General features: G+C 43.9%; 1 protein-coding gene across 1 annotated transcript in view; it reads right to left on the reverse strand.

The window, feature by feature from the left end:
* RCAN3 (RCAN family member 3) overlaps window positions 1-5,086 on the reverse strand; it is a 32,489-nt gene extending 27,403 nt beyond the window's left edge. The window contains exon 1 of the mRNA XM_069579048.1: window positions 4,725-5,086. The gene's annotated coding sequence lies outside the window, so the exon portion shown is untranslated. The remainder of the gene's footprint in view (window positions 1-4,724) is intronic.
* Between the last annotated feature and the right edge of the window lie 12,579 nt (window positions 5,087-17,665).

Genomic DNA, 17,665 nt, shown 5'->3' on the forward strand with positions numbered 1-17,665 from the left:
AGGTTTTAGGCAATTTAACTTTCAGTATGACTACAAGTGGGCGGTCTTTTTATCTCTTATCTCTTAAGAGACACGAATGCTTTATTCCCCGCCCCATTAAGAAGAGGCAAGGAAAACACTGGGCCTGGTTGGAGAGTCAGGGAGCTCTGAATGGCTAGATTTTAAAATTTGAGAAAGTCAAACTATATTTGGTAAGATTTTCTATTGGTCTCAAGTACCTTCTTCCAACCTCCAAAAAGAAAAAAAAAAAAAATCAGAGCACAAGAAACAATCCTTCACCTGACTTAAAAAAAAAAAAATTCTTAGAATGTTACACCTTCATTTCCTGTTTTCTACCTTCATTTCAGGGCAACTTTTTCTTTTGATATAATTTCAAACAGAAAAACTATAAGAATAGTACGAGAAATTCCTGTATACCCTTTTCTCAGAGTTACCAATTACTTACATTTTGGCCCATTTTAAAAATCATTCGCTCATTTTTCTATATATACGTTTTTCCCTAGAACCACTGAGATTAAGACAGTATTGCTCCTTTCACTCTCAAATACTTCACTGTATAAGAACAAGATCATTTTCTTATATAAGCCACAGTTCAATTCTCACAACCAAGGACTTTAACAATGATATATCACTGTTACTGAAATCAGAGTCTATTTTCAAGGTTTGCCCGTTATCCCCTATAACTTACATAGGTTATTTTACAGGTATTTCCCCTTCAGCTTTTTTAGATGATTGTTAAATTATTTGCCTTTCATCAAAAATTATTTCAATGATCTTTATAGTATTGCTACATTTTCTTCACCAATACATTAGTGTATATTTGATACAGTTTAAAAGGATGGATTAATGAAATCCCTACAAATAAGTCAGAACAATCTTTAAATATATATCTCAGGAAGATTCAGGCTTGATAATCAGAGTTTTCTAGATTTAAACTCTGTCTCCTGCCCCGAGTACTCCTGACCCAGGGATTGAACTCACGTCTCTTGTGTCCTGCATTGGCAGGTGGAATCTTTACCACTGCACCACCTGGGAAGCCTGCCCCCAGTGCTCGATGTTAGGCACATTAGTACACCTCCTTTTCTGTTTCCTCAACTATAAAATGGGGATAATAATAATCCTTATCCAATAAGGATATTAGAAGTTCTAAATCAGAGAATACATGTTGTGTGCTCAGAATGATGCTTTGCATATAGTTGGTGATCAATAATTAACTATTTTTACATAGGCACAATCTATGCCAAGATATTTTTGGGTGGAAAGGATCCCAATAACATTAGAACCTTTGATGGAACTGATATTAAAATTACAAAATGAGAAAAATACACACCTAAATGATCTAATGCCAGGTAACAAAAAGGACAAAAATAAAGCTAAAAAACCAAAACTAACACTTTGAATCATTTCATGAAGACTGTTCAGTCGCAGCTATCAATAAAACCAGCTCCAGAGCAATGACTGGTGTGGTGATATAGCTCCAGTATGAAACCATGTAAACATTTAAAAACAGAGCTAGCTGAAAAAGTCCATGGTGCACTTTTCAAGGACCTCGAAGAACTTTAGGTTGTAATTCAGCGCATGCAGTATTAGAGACATCATCTTTCACCTGATGGTTCTCTTGCTAAAGGCCTGCTGTGAGAGGTTTTTTTGGGGGGGGGATATAGCTTAAATCAACATTGTCAACCATTTCATAATTTTCTGATATCACAAATGCAGCTACATGTGAACAGAGATATGATCAGAATCAACCAGTAGAAAAAACAACCTTAGCACATCTGTAAAGAAATCGTAAGTTATTTCAGCTGGTACTTAAGAAATAGCTTGATTTTACTAAGAAAAGAATTTACAGAAGTACACTGCTTCAATGTTGATATTACAGGAGTCTGTTAACTCTGCTCTGCTGCAACCCCTACAAGACTAAGGTGTCCCTCAATTTCCTAACTCAGGGAAAATAGATCGGAAAGGGCTGGACCAATATCCATCTGCTTTTATAAGCAAAAGTCTGCGGTAATCAGGGTTTAGCATCATCTGCAGCACAACTGTAGCTGTGGCTGGCTTCTGGCAAATTGTTTCCTCATGGAAATATCAAATGAGTGGAAAACTCCAAGTAGCATGACCATCTGCTCAGATACAAGCCTTGTGACAAAAGTGATCATCAAGGGAAAATGTCAAGCATGTGAATCTGACTTTGCATTTTAAACTCTGATCAGGAAAAGGTAAATTCCTCTTCCAGGATTGAAAAATAATAATAATTTTTCAAAACAGTATGCTTCTCAACTTGGTGAATATTTAACATACCTTAGCTAGATGCAACTTATTATTTTCTGACGTGATCAATCAATACTGGAAGCAAACAAATACCTTATTTCCAGCTCCACAAGTGCCCTGCTGAATAACCTGGGAAAAGTCATCTGGCTTTTTGGGTTACATTTTTCCTCTCAATATATAATGAGGAAAATACTCAGAGATGTTGTTGAACTACTAGATACCTTTTAAAATTTCCATATTATAAGTTTAGACTAAATTCCTTTTTTTTTTTTTTTTCAAAAAACGAACCCTCTGGATTGTCAGTGTGAGGGTTTCAAATAGCTTTCTTGCAAGTCTGTTATCTTTCACTTCCTCCCCATTCACTACTTACAGGCAGAAAATCTTACTACTTTCTAGTAGTTGTGGTAAGGAAAAAAAAATCGTGCCATAGTAAAGGTGAAAATTAGATTTTTGAATTTTGTATGTTTCAACGGCCTGTGCCCTCTTTTCATATGTAATTCAGAAAGGGTCCTGTTATAATTACTGAGATGCAGTGAAGTACTTTTCAGCAGGAGAGAGAAATAACAAGAATGAACTGACAGAACAAATGAAAATAACTGGTTTTAAAGAACAACTGAAGTACAGATATAAGGACTGATGCTATTTCTTTCACAGCATATAATTCATTTCCCTTCACTATAACCTTTACATTCGAGGGGAAAAGTGGAGATACACTGTCTGTCTGGCCTCCACCTCCTGTAGTTCTCTGGTCTAGATAATAAATGGCATTGAACTTTAGAGCTCCCATTATTTCACAGACTTCAGTCTAATGGATTTCCAGATCACACTGTTTTTCATGATGCTTTCAACCGCTATATCCTCCAGCACCATACAAAATCTGTACTCACTTGTAACCGTTAACATGCACGTGTTTAGATGTTTTACAAATGTTATAATTCAATAGCGGAAAAAAAAATCTTGCCTTCTCAAAAAGCACTGAGATCTCTTCCCACTCTAAGAAAGAAGTTTTGCTAACCCAGTAAAACATAAAGCTGACAGCGTGGCTAAAGATGGGGACCTGAGTTTTCAAGCCTTTCACTGTCTTCCTGCATCAAAAGTCCATTTCAAGAAAACCAATACAAAATCCCCACCAAAAAGCACGACCTTCAGGTGATACACAAACATCTATATTCTGAGTCTCAATATTTTGTGTTTTATAATTTAGTATTTTGAATCACAACTAATGAAACAGTCTTAATCATTTTAAATCCTATGTAATCATAGCTACAACGAGTCATGCGTGTGTTCTCCATCGGTTCTGACTCTTTGTGAGCCCATGGGCTGTAACCCGCCAGGCTCCTCTGACCATGGGACTTTCCAGGCAAGATTACTGGAGTGGGTTGCCATTTCCTCCTCCAGGGGATCTTCCCGACTCAGGGATCGAACCTGCGTCTCCCGAGTCTCCTGCACCGGCAGGCGGATTCTTTACCAGGGAATCCCTCAATCAATTATCAAATAGTACATGTGAGACTCCATGAAATGCAGAGACTTCAGGCTTCCGCGGTGGCTCAGCGGTAAAGAATCCAACTGCCAGTGCAGGAGACGTGGGTTCCATCACAGGGTTGGGAAGATTCCCTGGAGAAGAAAATAGCAACCCACTCCAGTATTCTTGCGTGGAGAATCCCATGGACAGAGGAGCCTGGCGGGCTACAGTCCGTCGGGTCGCAAAGAGTCGGACACGATTTAGAGACTAAACAACAACAGGTAACTTTCAATAAGAGGGAGTTAATACTTTTGAGCACTGCAGTAAAGCATCACGTTAAATAATTCGGTTAGTATCTGCAACACGGACCTGAACTGCTTGCTCCCTGCCCTAGGCTCCTAATCTCCTGAAGGAGATGATCAGATTTTGCACGGAAGCTGAGACGAAGCAAGCTGAAAACAGACCACTACTGCTCTATTGGGATTATCCCTGGTGTTGGCCCAGGCAGCAGAAGGAAGCAGACAGACAAGTTTCAAGAAGTTATCCAACAGGTAATGCGATGGTTACACACGCACCACTGAGAAAAGAGAGCAACCACAACAACAAAGATGGGCTTCCACCTTCTGGTCGCCCCGTTTTACCATCTGCCCGCCTTCTGCGTTCAGGAGCAGGTTGGACCTGTCAGCTTTTCAAAGGGTCAAACAGCTGTTGGGAGACAGATCCTTTCTCTTGGTTGTGTTCTGCAAATACATCATCCCAGAGCTGTCAGAGAAGACCCTGGGCGCGAGAAGGGCTGGACCTGGGAGGCAAAGGCGCAGCATCTCTGGGGTCTGGCGCACAGGAGCGCCCACCCCTCCAGGGCACAGGCGGACTGTTTCTTTCTTGTCTTTTTTTTTTAACTTTCCACACCCAGTGCGCCCCAATCCTCCCGAGCCGGGTGCAGAGCCTGCTCGGAGAGGCGGGCGCGGGCCCCACCCGGCGAAGCGAGACTCACCTGCGCGAGTGGTCGCCGCAGCAGGCAGGCAGGTAAGGGAAGGAGAGGCCGGGGCTGCCAGACGGGCTACGCGGGAGCTCGGGGGTCGCAAAGGGGCTGGGCCTCTGGGGAGACACGGCGGGAGATGGCCGCGGCTGAGTCTGTGCGGCGCCGGTTGCCGGGCCGCCACGCCCTCGACCCCGGCGCGAGCTACTCCCCGGGCGCAGGGCGCGAGCCGCCACCGGCCGAGCTGGGCGGTTGGCGTCGGGCGCGCGCCCCCGGCCCCGCGCGGCTCAGCTCCGCCTCTGGCGAGCGCGCGCGGCGCAGGCGTTCGAGGTCTGCGCCCGGCAGGGGCGCGCCGGGCCCCTACGCCAACAGGAAGCGGCCACGCCCCTCGCGTGCGGCCGTGTGGGCTGGGAGCGGCCGTGTGGGCGGGGCGCGGCCGCGCGCTCTTGGCTTGCGTTCCGGGGTTTTCTCTTCCGCGGAGAGCTTGGGGGCTCGGGCTGTCACGCTGGGTGGGTGGTGTTAAGGTTCCCTCGACCGCGCGACCTTAGGCGATCTTTGCGTCTAGGCGATTGTGACCAAAAATAGCTTATCTCTCTCTCTCTTTTTTTTTTCCTGTTTGGCCCCATTATGTCGATGGCAAGAATAATTAGTAGTAATATTACGAACATTTACTGCGAGCCAATTACTATGTACACTGCACCGCTTGCTTTGCAGGATTTACCTCATGTAACCTCGCAAGCAGCGAACCGAACAATGTTATCCTCCTTTTATAGATAAGATGGGCTTCCAGGGGCTTAATTGCCCATAGAGAGGCAGCTAGTTATGTGGGTGGCTGAGCTATAGGTTGCATCGGAGTGCTGTGCCTTATTCTGCGCTCTGAGCCAAGGTGGAATTCTGGCGCCTTCTCACCTGCCTTTCCTCTCCACTCTCCCCTCCCTTCTCTCCATCGTATGTACAATACTAACAATATTTACATTTCTAATATTTTATTTCTTGTTTGCAAAACGCTTTTCATGACACAGTCTTTCTTGATTCTCCCTGAATTCTCCGGAAACAGTGGGGCATAATTATGTTCTTTTACAAATAGATCAAAGGCCTAAGCTGTTCAATAAGTTGTTCAAAGTTACAGTCTTAGAACTGAGGTTTCCTTTGGCAGGTTATTAAAAAAAAAAAAAAATTCCCCCCAGGCATCTGAGCCAAGCCTGGCAGGGAGCCTGCGTCTCCTTCTCTTAGTTCACAGAGAGGTAAACAGTGGCACAGAACAAGAAGGGAATTGTCTGAAGGATGTGAAATTAGAAGAAAACCAGTTTCTAATCTCTCACACATAGCCGCTTCTGAGGCAAAGTGAAGCAAACTGAGGGTCAAAATCAAGGAAGCCCTGCTGTTAGGCACCTAGCCTCTGGGTTCCGGGGACAGGAAGAAGGGTTAAGGTGTGTAAAATATGTGGATCTAGAGACTCATACAGAATGAACTAAGTCAGAAAGGGAAAAAGAACTATCGTGTATTTGTATATATATTCTTCCCCTTGAACTGCAAGATCAAACCAGTTAGTCCTAAAGGAAATCAACCCTGAATATTCCCTGGAAGGACTGTGAAGCTGAAGCTCCAAGACGTTGATCATCTGATGAAAAGAGCCGACTCATTGGAAAAGACCCTGATGCTGGGAAAGATAGAAGGCAGGAGGAGAAGGGAATGACAGAGGATGAAGTGGTTGGATGGCATCACCAACTCAATGGACCTGAGTTTGAGTAAGCTCGGGGAGTTGGTGATGGACACGAAAGCTTGGCATGCTGCAGTCCATGGGGTCGCAAAGAGCTGGACACCACTGAGCGACTGAACTGAACTGAATGAAAACCTACTGTGTAGCACAGGGAACTCTATTAGGTGCTCTGTGGTGACCTAAATTGGGAAGGATATCCAAAAAAGAGGGGATATATGAATAATTATGGCTGATTCACAGCAGAGGCTGACACAGCAGTGTGAGGCAACTATATTCCAACAAAAACAAAATAAATATTAAAAAATAATATGTGTAGAATATATGTAATCTCTGTTAGATTTAAACTAAGGAAACAGGGTTGCGTTATGGCCCCAATCACTCTTAACAATTGACCTGGCACTATCACAGAGATATGTCCAGGGGATCACCCCTCTGGCTTCCTGTTCATTGCTTCTGATGTTTCTGCTGCTTACAACCCTGCTGCCTTCTACCCCCTACTAAGTTCTCACTTTTATATGCTTAAAAAACATCTACCAAGAGCCACTTCATCTGTTACAGTCCCCCTAAGAACCACAGTTTTTCTTCTATAAATTTCTCAAACACAGCAACTTCAGCAAAAATTGAGTTTTTCATTTAAAATGAATTTGGAAACTGCTGCATTCTGTACCCCTGCATGGGGATCCATTAATGCATCTTACCACAGAAATGGCTCTGAGAGATCCTAAAGTAAAAAGACTGGTTTATTGTTGTTCGGTCACTCAGTCACGTCCAACTCTTTGCGACCCAACAGACTGTAGCAAGCCAAGCTTCCATATCCTTCACCAGCTCCCAGAGCTTGCTCAGACTCACGTCCATTGAGTCAATGATGCCATCCAACCATCTCATCCTCTGTCGTCTCCTTCTCTGCCTGCCTTCGATCTTTCCCAGCATCCAGGTCTTTCCCAATGAGTCAGTTCTTCACATCAGGTGGCCAGAGTATTGGAACTTCAGCTTCAGCATCAGTCCTTCCAATGAATATTTAGGGTTAATTTCCTTTAGGATTGACTGGTTTGATCTCCTTGATGTCCAAGGGACTCTCAAGAGTCTTTCCCAGCACCACAGTTTGCAGGCATCAGTTCTTCAGCACTCAGCCTTCTTTATGATTCAACTCTCGGGTCCATACATGACTACTGGGAAAACCATAGCCTTGAGTAGATGGACCTATTGGTCCATCTAGTCAAAGCTAAAAGAGACTGATTTAGCCTTGTTCGACTCAGGGTTTCCCTGATATATTAGGCCTTGTGCTGGGTACTAGGCTTATACAAATCTACACTTCAGGAGTTCACAGGTAGGGGAGACCGATAAGCAAACAAGTAACCACAACACAGTTTTATATATACAAATAGAGACATTTGCAAAGTGCTGACAATACAGAGGAAGACGAGAGCAATTCTACCTGGAAAATTGAGGAAAGGCTTTGCATTAAGAAGTTATTTGAGGAGGAGTTTTCTAGGTGAAGAATATGGAAAAGGACATTCCCTAGAAATAGTGGTATATTTAGAGATATAAAGATATATCTTTGCATTAGTCTCTGGGATAAGTATTAAATATTATTCAAAAGTGTTTTTGCATGTAATAAGCCACTCAAGTTGGATTAAACAATAAATGGAATTCATTAACTCATGTAACTCAGAAATGTGGGCTTCAGGCATGGCTGGATCTAGGAGCTTAGAAGTATGACATCAGAATTTGATTTCCATTTCACTCTGTTTTCCTTTGTGTTGGCTTCATTCTCAGGCTGTCTTTCCTCAGGAGATGGCAGAATGACTGCTAACAACTTCAAATCATATCTTACTGGCAGAGAGGTTTTTTTCCTCCGTGCTATGAATGAAAGTCCCAGAACTGCGTTTTGTTGATCTAACTTGGGTTTCTTGTGCGTCATTAAGCCACTCTCTTCAGAAGGGGGATCGAGTACTCCGACAGCCCAGACCTGGGGCACGTGCTAACCTCCAGAGCTATAAAGTGTGGCCGCGTGTGCATGCGTGTACGCTCAGTCACTCAGCCGTGTCTGACTCTTTGTGACCCTATGAACTGTAGCCCACCAGGCTCCTCTGTCCTTGGGATTCTCCAAGAAAGAGTACTGGAGTGGATTGCCATTTCCTCCTCCAGGGAATCCTCCTCACCCACAATGGAACTCATGTCTCCTGCCGTGGCAGGTGGATTCTTTACCACTGAGCCACTGGGAAGCCCTTAAGGTGTGATCAGCAGCTCTTACATCTCTGAGAACTGGGGAAAGGGGACTTTCTCTGTGACCAAAATGTTTTTTTGGTTCCTTTATCTACTCTACTTTTTTTCTTTCTAATTTGTGTCTCTGGAGGTGACCTGCATACACTGCTTCAATGGGTCCCTTATACTCTGGCTTATCGTCAGATTTATCCATAAAAGACATTGGAAGATCTCAGAGAGTTGAGGAGGATGAAGTAAGAGTATTATTCCACAGGACTTGCCCTTCTGAGTCACTGCAGGCTGGCTACATACCTCTGCTGAGTCTTCTCTTGTGTGCCGCTCTCCACACAGCTCTTGCTCCTGGTTCTGGTGGTCTCCCTTCTCTTTTCCTAAGTGGTGGTATTAATAGCTCCCTTCTGCTGGCAGTCTTGGGGTTTCATCCCATCATTCCTTTCTGTTTCCCTTAACCCTGCCCACACATTTGTACACACCCTTTACCAAACTCAGCTCAGATTAAGCTTCTGCTGGAACTTTGACGGTTACACTCACCAAAGATAATTCAAGTTTTTTATTACCCAAAGAAAGGGAAATGAGTAAAGATCAGGCAACAACGATAAGATGGCAATACTGGTTTGGTGGTGTTATTACAATGAGGCAGACCAGAAATGACGGTGGCTTGGACAAGGAAGTGGTAAAAAATAGTATGTTCCTGGTGATATTTAAAGGCAAAGTTAACAAAATTTCCTGATGAATTAATGCAGGTTATGAGCAATAGAGATGGAAGCATCTAGAAGACACAGATCTGGAGCCTAGGAGTGGGCTCAGATGAAGGGCAGTGATTTTGGAAGGAGGTGTGCTGGGTAGTTGAAATTATTGACTCATGTGAGATGACTCAGGAGGAGCAGGTGGGAAAAAACACAAAAAGGGCGAAGAGCAGAATCCAAAACAACCTCAGTCTTTACATGGTGAGCAGGGGAAGAGGTGCCATCTTGTAGACATCAACTAGGTTGTCGGTAACTTGAGAGCAAGGATGGAATCTCCCACGTTTTTCCTCTTACCATTGTGCCCCCAGTGTGTGCTAAGTTATGAATGAACCTCACGTGGTTTTACATTTCTAACAGTCACTCCCTCTCCTCTGCATCACTGTGAGGTTTGAGTTACAGGCAGAGAAAAACACGAGAGAAATTGATCTCCAATGAAACCTGGGCCAAGACTGATAAGCATTTTTCTGTCCTGAAAAATTCAAACAGAACCCATCAGATCCTGAGTATCTCTTCTCTTGCCTTGGAGGAGAATTTCCAGACAGATCATTTTATTGCAGATTTGGTTATTCTTATTTAAGTAGACTTAAAACTCATAACTTTAAAAAGTTCTTATTGGTTTGTGCTCTGGAATTAATAGAAATGGTAAAAGATCTCCATCCCACACTCTAGTGTTGCTGGTGGAATGTAAAAGGAGACAACCAATTTTTGGAAACTGCCAGTTTTTTAAGCTAAATGTACACCTACCCTGTGATACAGAAATTCTACTTCTAGATATATATTCAACAAAAATGTTAGCAAATGTTCCCCCAAAGTGGGGGCTTTGTACAACAATTTTCTTACCATCTTTATTCATAATACCTCCAAACTTGGAATAGTCTAAATGTCCATGAAAAGAAGAATGGACAAACAAACTACGGTGTATTCAAACAAGGGAATACTACGCAGCCATAAAAAGTATAAACTACTGACGCACGTAACAACATAAATAAATCTCAAAACAATTGTTGGGCCAAAAGAAGGCAGACATCAAAGAGTTAAAGATGGACAATATATATGCTCATGAACTTAAACAGAAGGCCAGACTATGGTGATCAGCCTCAGGATGGTGGATGGGCTGAGGGCTAGGGATTGATTGGGAAGGGATACGAAAGAACATTCTGGGAACATTCATCGTTACTGGATTTCTGCTATTTGCCAGGCACCATTCTAGGCACTGAGAAGACAGCAGTGAACAAAACAAATGAAGTTCCTGCTTTTATACAGATCTGCCTCAGTTGTTTACAGTGACTGCAAAGCATCTATGAATTTTAAATAGAAAGAAAAAAGGTAGCTTTTCTTTAAATATAGCCAGTGACAAGCATGAGGAACTTTCTTCTCCATTTTTCAGTTGCTGGTGGAAAGGCCGCAAAATACAGTGCAAAGAGCTGTGCTTCTGAAGCTGGTGGGCTTCAGGACGTCAGCTCCACCATCACTGGTGGCATGATCTTCGAGCAGTTTTTTAAAACCTGCTGAACCTCACTTTTCCAGTCTGTTGAATGACAGTGATGGTATACGCATTGCAGGCTTGCTTTTTAAAATTAACTTATTTGCAGCTGTGCTGGGCCTTCGCTGCTGCCCCTGGACTTTCTCTAGCTGTGGCACAGGGTGGGAGGGCACTCTGGCTGTAGCGCCCAGCTTCTCCTTGCAGCGGCTTCTCTTCTCACAGCACAAGGCCCCTAGGACTCACAGGCTCAGTAGTTGCGGGGTCCCAGCTTAGTTGCCTCACGGCATGTGAGATCTTCTGGGACCAGTGATCAAACCCGTGTTCCCTGCATGGGCAGGCGGACTTCCAACCAGTGCACCACCACAAAAGTTCGCAGGCTTGTTTTATAAAGTGCCAGACACATTACAATCACTCAGTAAACGTTCAGTTCGGTTCAGTTCAGTTCAGTCGCTCAGTCGTGTCCGACTCTTTGCGACCCCATGAACCGCAGCACGCCAGGCCTCTCTGTCCATCACCAACTCCCAGAGTCCACCCAAACCCATGTTCATTGAGTCGGTGATGCCATCCAACCATCTCATCTTCTGTCGTCCCCTTCTCCTCCTGCTGTCAATCTTTCCCAGCCTTGGGGTTTTTTCCAATGAGTCAGCTCTTTGCATCAGGTGGCCAAAGTATTGGAGTCTCAGCTTCAACATCAGTCCTTCCAAGGAATACCCAGGACTGATTTCCTTTAGGATGGACTGGTGTTGCCTCCCTTGCAGCTAAGCATGAATTTTTCCTAGTGAGATACTGGCAAAAGGAAGCTGACTTAGGTTGGAGAAGTACCCTGTGCACTTGTTTTGTAGCCTGAAATCTGAATATGATAGCTGGGGTTCCAGCAGTCATTTTGGACTGGGAAGTAACCTTGAAGATGGAAGCCACATTCTGGGGTGGTGGGTCCGAAAGATGAGGATCCTGGATCCCTTGTGACCCGGAGCTGTCATACCAGCCCTGGGTTACCTGTATCCAGACTGCCTTTACCCGGGAGAGAGATATTCCTTCTCTGTTTGTCTGTTGCAGCCGAACCTAATCCCAGCTGATACACCTTGTGCGTGACCCCACAGTTCCCTATACTACTTTTCACGGCATCTGGCACAATTATATTTAAGGAAATAATTATGCCATTACTGGTTTAATGACCTAAATTCATTACTAAAGGGGCTTCCCCATGGTTCAGTTGGTGAAGAGTCTGCCTGCAATGCAGGAGACACAGGAGATGCAGCTTCGATCCCTGGGTTGGGAAGATTCCCTGGAGGAGGAAATGGCAATCCATGCCAGTATTTTCCCCTGAGAATCCCATGGACAGAGGAGCCTGGACGTCTATAGTCCGTAGGGTCACAAGAAGTTAGACACAACTGAGCAACTAAGCTCACATTACTAGAATATCAGTTCTGTGGGGGCAGGGAATAGTCTGTCCACTGATACATACCCAGCTTCTATAACAATATCTGGTTCTAGTATATGGTAAGTAAGTGGTAAGAGAAAGCATTAGTTGCTAAGTCGTGTCCGACGCTTGCGACCCCATGGACCCCTGCCAGGCTCTTCTGCCCATGGAATACTCCAGGCAAGAAAAATGGAATGGGTTGCCATTTCCTTCTCCAGGAGATCTTCCTCACTTAAGGACTGAACCCTCGTCTCTTACGTCTCCTGCTTTGCAGGCGGATTCTTTACTGTCTGAGCCACCGGGGCTCTGTGTGTGGTAGGTGCTAATAAATGTGGAAGAGAGAAAGGGAGGGAGGAAACAGCTACTTCTGAGAGTACGTACTGAGAAAGCAGGAGGCCTGGAAATAGAAGTGTGCCTGCCAGTTGAGCTCAGCCTCTGTCTCAAAGGCTCATAGTACCGGGGTATAGTAGGTACTTAAATTCATGACCTGCCACACACACTCGATGTCCTGTGGGTTTTGCCTCGCACATGGCACCTTTTCCTGAAGAGCCTTAAATTAGCCTGCTTCCCTGGTAACACCTTAATTTGTCTCCCCTTGGAAAAATCAGTCATTCCCCCAAGGAGTTACAATGCAACCAGCACCGTATTCAACACTGGTTGGAGGATGCGCGATGTCAATTTTTAATATTTAGAAATTTCTCATTATCAAAGCTAGACTTGGCTTTTATGGGTAGTTTGAAAGCAAAAGGGTAAATAAGAAAATGAAAATCACTTACAACCCCATGGTCCAGAGATTATTCAATAGTTTGCTATATTTCTTTGCAATCTTTTTGTAAGATAAGGTGTATTAGCGGTTTCTGAAGCCTGAATGCTCTGAACAATTTCATCCAGTTATGTTCTTCAAATCAGAAAGAATCAGTCCTACTTACCTGCAGACTCAAAGGCTGCAAAATTAACTGCAGATTGGTTCAGGAGAAGCAGAACTACTCCATGCTGGAAGGAGCCATTCTTTAAACATTTCATTCCTGGAATTTGTTAGGAGGAGATATTATTTCCTGATTAATTTGAGCTGCAGATGGGTGGAAGATAATAAGAACTAGATGACCCTAATCAGAAAAGGGGGTGGGACACAGAGCAAAGGAAGAAAATGGAACGTTATTATTCATGCCAGCAGCTGCATGAATAGCCCAGGAGTTCAAATTATTTTGATTTTGCCAGACTATCAGGGTTTGATCAGGAGACAGAAATCACACCAGTGATTTCAACAAAAAGAATTTAAGATAAAGTAATTGTTACCCAACATATTAAGATATTAACTAGTAACTTCTTTAGTCGCTAATTCGTGTCCAACCCTTGGGACCCCATTGACTGTAGCCGGCCAGAGTCCTCTGTCCATGGGATTTCCCAGGCAAGAACACTGGAGTGGGTTGCCATTTCCTTCTCCAGGGGATCTTCCCGACCCAGAAATCGAACCCACGTTTCTTGCATTGCAGGCAGATTCTTTACCACTGAGTTGCCGGGGAAGCCTAAATGGGTTTAAAAAAACAAAAAACAAAAAACAAAAAAACCTCTAAGGGATCACAGAGGTAGCAACTGCAGGAAGCAGCTTCCCACTCCTAGAATGAAGGATACCAAGAGAAGAAGAGACTCAATTATTAACACTTAGAAGATAAGAGGATATTCAGCCATAAAAAGGAATGAAGCATGGATACATGCTATGATTTCGAGGAACTGAGTGAAAGAAGCCAGGGACACTAGTCCACGTATTATATGATTCCATTCACGTCAAAGTCCCAAACCGAGAAATCTACAAATAAGATAGAGTAGTGGTTACCAGTGGCTGGGAGGGTAGGATTAGGGGGCATAGGGAATATGGGATGGGGGGCATTGATAGCTACAGGGTACAGGTGTTTTTAAATTGTGGTAAAATACGTACAACATAAAATATACCGTTTTAACTATTTTAAAGTATGCAGTTTAGGGACACAAGTACATTTGCACTGATGTGCAAACATCACTACCATCCATCTCTGGAACATTTTTCATCTTTCCAAACTGAAACTCTCTACCCAGTTAACTGCCCCCTACCCCAGCTCCTGGCCACTCCCATCCCCTACTTTCTGTGTCTATGAATTGGACTACTGTAAGTGCTTTATATAAGTGGACTCGTACAGTATTTGTCCTCTTGTGAATGGCTTATTTCACTTAGTATAATGTTTTCAGGTTTCATCCGTATTGCAGCATATGTCAGAATTTCTTTCCTTATAAGGCTGAATAGTATTCTGCTTTATCTGGACACCACACTGTGTTTACCCACCTGTCAATGGACACTGAGTTGATTCCTTCTTTTGGCTATGATGAATAATGCTACTGTGAGCATGTATATTCAAATATCTGAGTCCCTGCTTTCAATTCCTTTTTAAAAAGTATTCGTTTATTTATTTACTTTTGGCTGCACAGGCTTTCCTCTCGTCGTGGCGAGCAGGAGCTACTCTCTAGCTGTACGCACAGGCTTCTCATTGTGGCGGCTGCTCTTGCTGCGGAGCACAGGCTCTAGGCTACGCGGGCTTCAGTGGTTGCCGCGTGTGGGCTCAGTAGCTGTGGCTCCCAGGCTCTAGGACACAGGCTCAGTAGCCATGGTACACAGGTCCTCCGTGACGTGTTTGATCTTCTCGGATCAGGGATTGAACCCATGTCGCTTGCATTGCCAGGGGGATTCTTTACCACTGAGCCATCAGGGAAGCCTCAGTTCTTTTTTGTATATACCCAGAAGTGGCATTTCTGGATCATATGGTTACTTTATTTTAAAATTTTTGAGAAAGCGCTAGACTGTTTTCCAGAGTGTCTGCATCATTTTACCTTCCCACTAGAAGTGCACAGGGTCCCAGTGTCTCCACGTCCTTACCAACACCTGTTATTTTCTTTCCCAGAGCTTCTCTTCGAGGTGATGAAATTGTTCTAAAGTTAATGGTGTGCTGCACCCAGTGCAGCAGGTAGGGATTGGAGGTGGTTGACTCACAATTTGGGAAAAAGAAACTAGAGACAGAATTAAAGTTTGAAAGATGGGACCGGGGGACCCAAGACCTCTTGGATCAAGAGCTCTGTTCCTTGGAGACATATTACTTTTCTTTAGTGGTCTTGGCAGGCAGAAATGTCTGCTATGCTACGATGAAGTCAGCCTCCTGTTTCCCGGATGAAGTCAGCCTCCTACGTCCCCAGTCACGTCTCCCATTTTATCGATTAAACTATCTTTGTTATTTTCTTGTACAAGGGCTATCACCTAGCTGGAGGTCATAGACTTGCATATGCCTTGGGAAAACATCTTGGTGTGTGTACAAACAGTGTTCTGAACTTGTACTGACCTGGCGTTCCAAGGTCCACACTATGTTTTTCCTTAGCTTAGTAGGGTATGACGACTCCAACAATCAACACAGTTTACTTTTATTTGGGCTATGCCACATTGCTATATTTTGCTTTTAATCATTTTCCATGGTGATTTTCTCATGGCTTAGCCAGGGCAAAGATGGCTGCCTATTAACCCCTGCAATGATGGTGATGGTCACACACATCCATGGGTATTCTAAGAATCGTTGAATTGTACACTTTAGATGAGTGAATTGTATGGTATGTGAATATGTCATTAAAGCTGTTACAATATCTATATATAATGGGATGATACAGTAGACATGGGCCCCAGACCTCTAAGGAGAGGGTGCTGATGTCTCTAAGAGGTGGCCATGAAGCTGGTGTGCAGGAGTTGGAAAGAACTGCAGAACCAGGGGAAGCTGCTGCTGTGCGAGAATGAAGCGGTGTTACTGGGCTATGATAGAACGGGAGATAGACAGGAAGGTGCAAGTCCCTTCTTCCTCCTGCAGCCTCACAGTCTCCTTCACGGGGAGCAGCAACTGGCAAAGCAGAAAGGTGGTTTCAGCCCCGGCACCCTCAAAGCCATCTCCTGGAAGGGTGGGTTTAGAGCAGAGAGAAAAGCTTGATAAGGATGTGCTGTCTTAATCAGCTTGGGCTGCAGTATCGAAACACCATAAACTGGGTGGCTTATCAACAACATAAACTGGGTAGCTTATCAACTGTTTCTCAGTTCTGGAGGTTAGCCGTCCAAGGTCATGATCAGGCTCTGGTGAGTGCCTTCTGCCTGGTTTACAGGCGTCTCCTTGTATATCCTCACGTGGTGGGGAGAGCACAAGTCAGCTCTCTGACCTCTTCTTCTTCTGTTAGTTTCTGGTGTAGAGCAAAGTGATTTAGTTATATATATATTTATATATATATTCTTTTTCATAGTCTTATCCATTATGGGGCTTCCCTCGTAGCTCAGTTGATAAACAATCCGCCTGCAACGCAGGAGACCCTGGTTCGATTCCAGGGTCGGGAAGATCTGCTGGAGAAGGGATAGGTTACCCACTCCAGTATTCTCGGGCTTCCCTTGTGGCTCAGCTGGTAAAGAATCTGCCTGCAATGAGGGAGACCTGGGTTCGATTCTGGGTTGGGAAGATCCCCTGGAGAAGGGAAAGGATACTCACTCCAGTATTCTGGCCTGGAGAATTCCAGGGACTATACAGTCCATGGGGTCACAAACAGTTGTACACGACTGAGCAACTTTCACTTCATTTCCATTATAGGTTATTATAAGATATTGACTATAGTTTCCTGTGCTATATAGTAGGACCTTGTTTGTTTTATATGCAGTTGTTTATATCTGCTATTTTCAAACTCCTAATTTATCCGTCCCTACCTCCCTGGTCCTTTTCATTATAGGGGATGTCCTTTTCATTATAGATGTCCTTTTCATTATAAGGGACTGGAATGCAAAAGTAGGAAGTCAAGAAACACCTGGAGTAACAGGCAAATTTGGCCTTGGAGTACAGAATGAAGCAGGGCAAAGGCTAATAGAGTTCTGCCAAGAGAACATGCTGGTCATAGCAAACACCCTCTTCCAACAACACAAGAGAAGACTCTACACATGGACATCACCAGATGGTCAACACCGAAATCAGATTGATTGTATTCTTTGCAGCCAAAGATGGAGAAGCTCTTTACAGTCAGCAAAAACAAGACCGGGAGCTGACTAGGGCTCAGATCATGAACTCCTTATTGCCAAATTCAGACTGAAATTGAAGAAAGTGGAGAAAACTACTAGACCATTCAGGTATGGCCTAATCAAATCCTTTATGACTATATAGTGGAAATGAGAAATAGATTTAAGGGACTAGATCTGATAGATAGAGTCCCCGATGATCTATGGACGGAGGTTCATAACATTGTACAGGAGAAAGGAATCAAGACCATCCCCAATAAAAAGACATGAAAAAAAGCAAAATGGCTGTCTGAGGAGGCCTTACAAGTAGCTGT

The sequence above is a fragment of the Ovis canadensis genome, chromosome 2 (assembly GCF_042477335.2).
Source record: "Ovis canadensis isolate MfBH-ARS-UI-01 breed Bighorn chromosome 2, ARS-UI_OviCan_v2, whole genome shotgun sequence".
Lineage (NCBI taxonomy): Eukaryota > Metazoa > Chordata > Mammalia > Artiodactyla > Bovidae > Ovis > Ovis canadensis.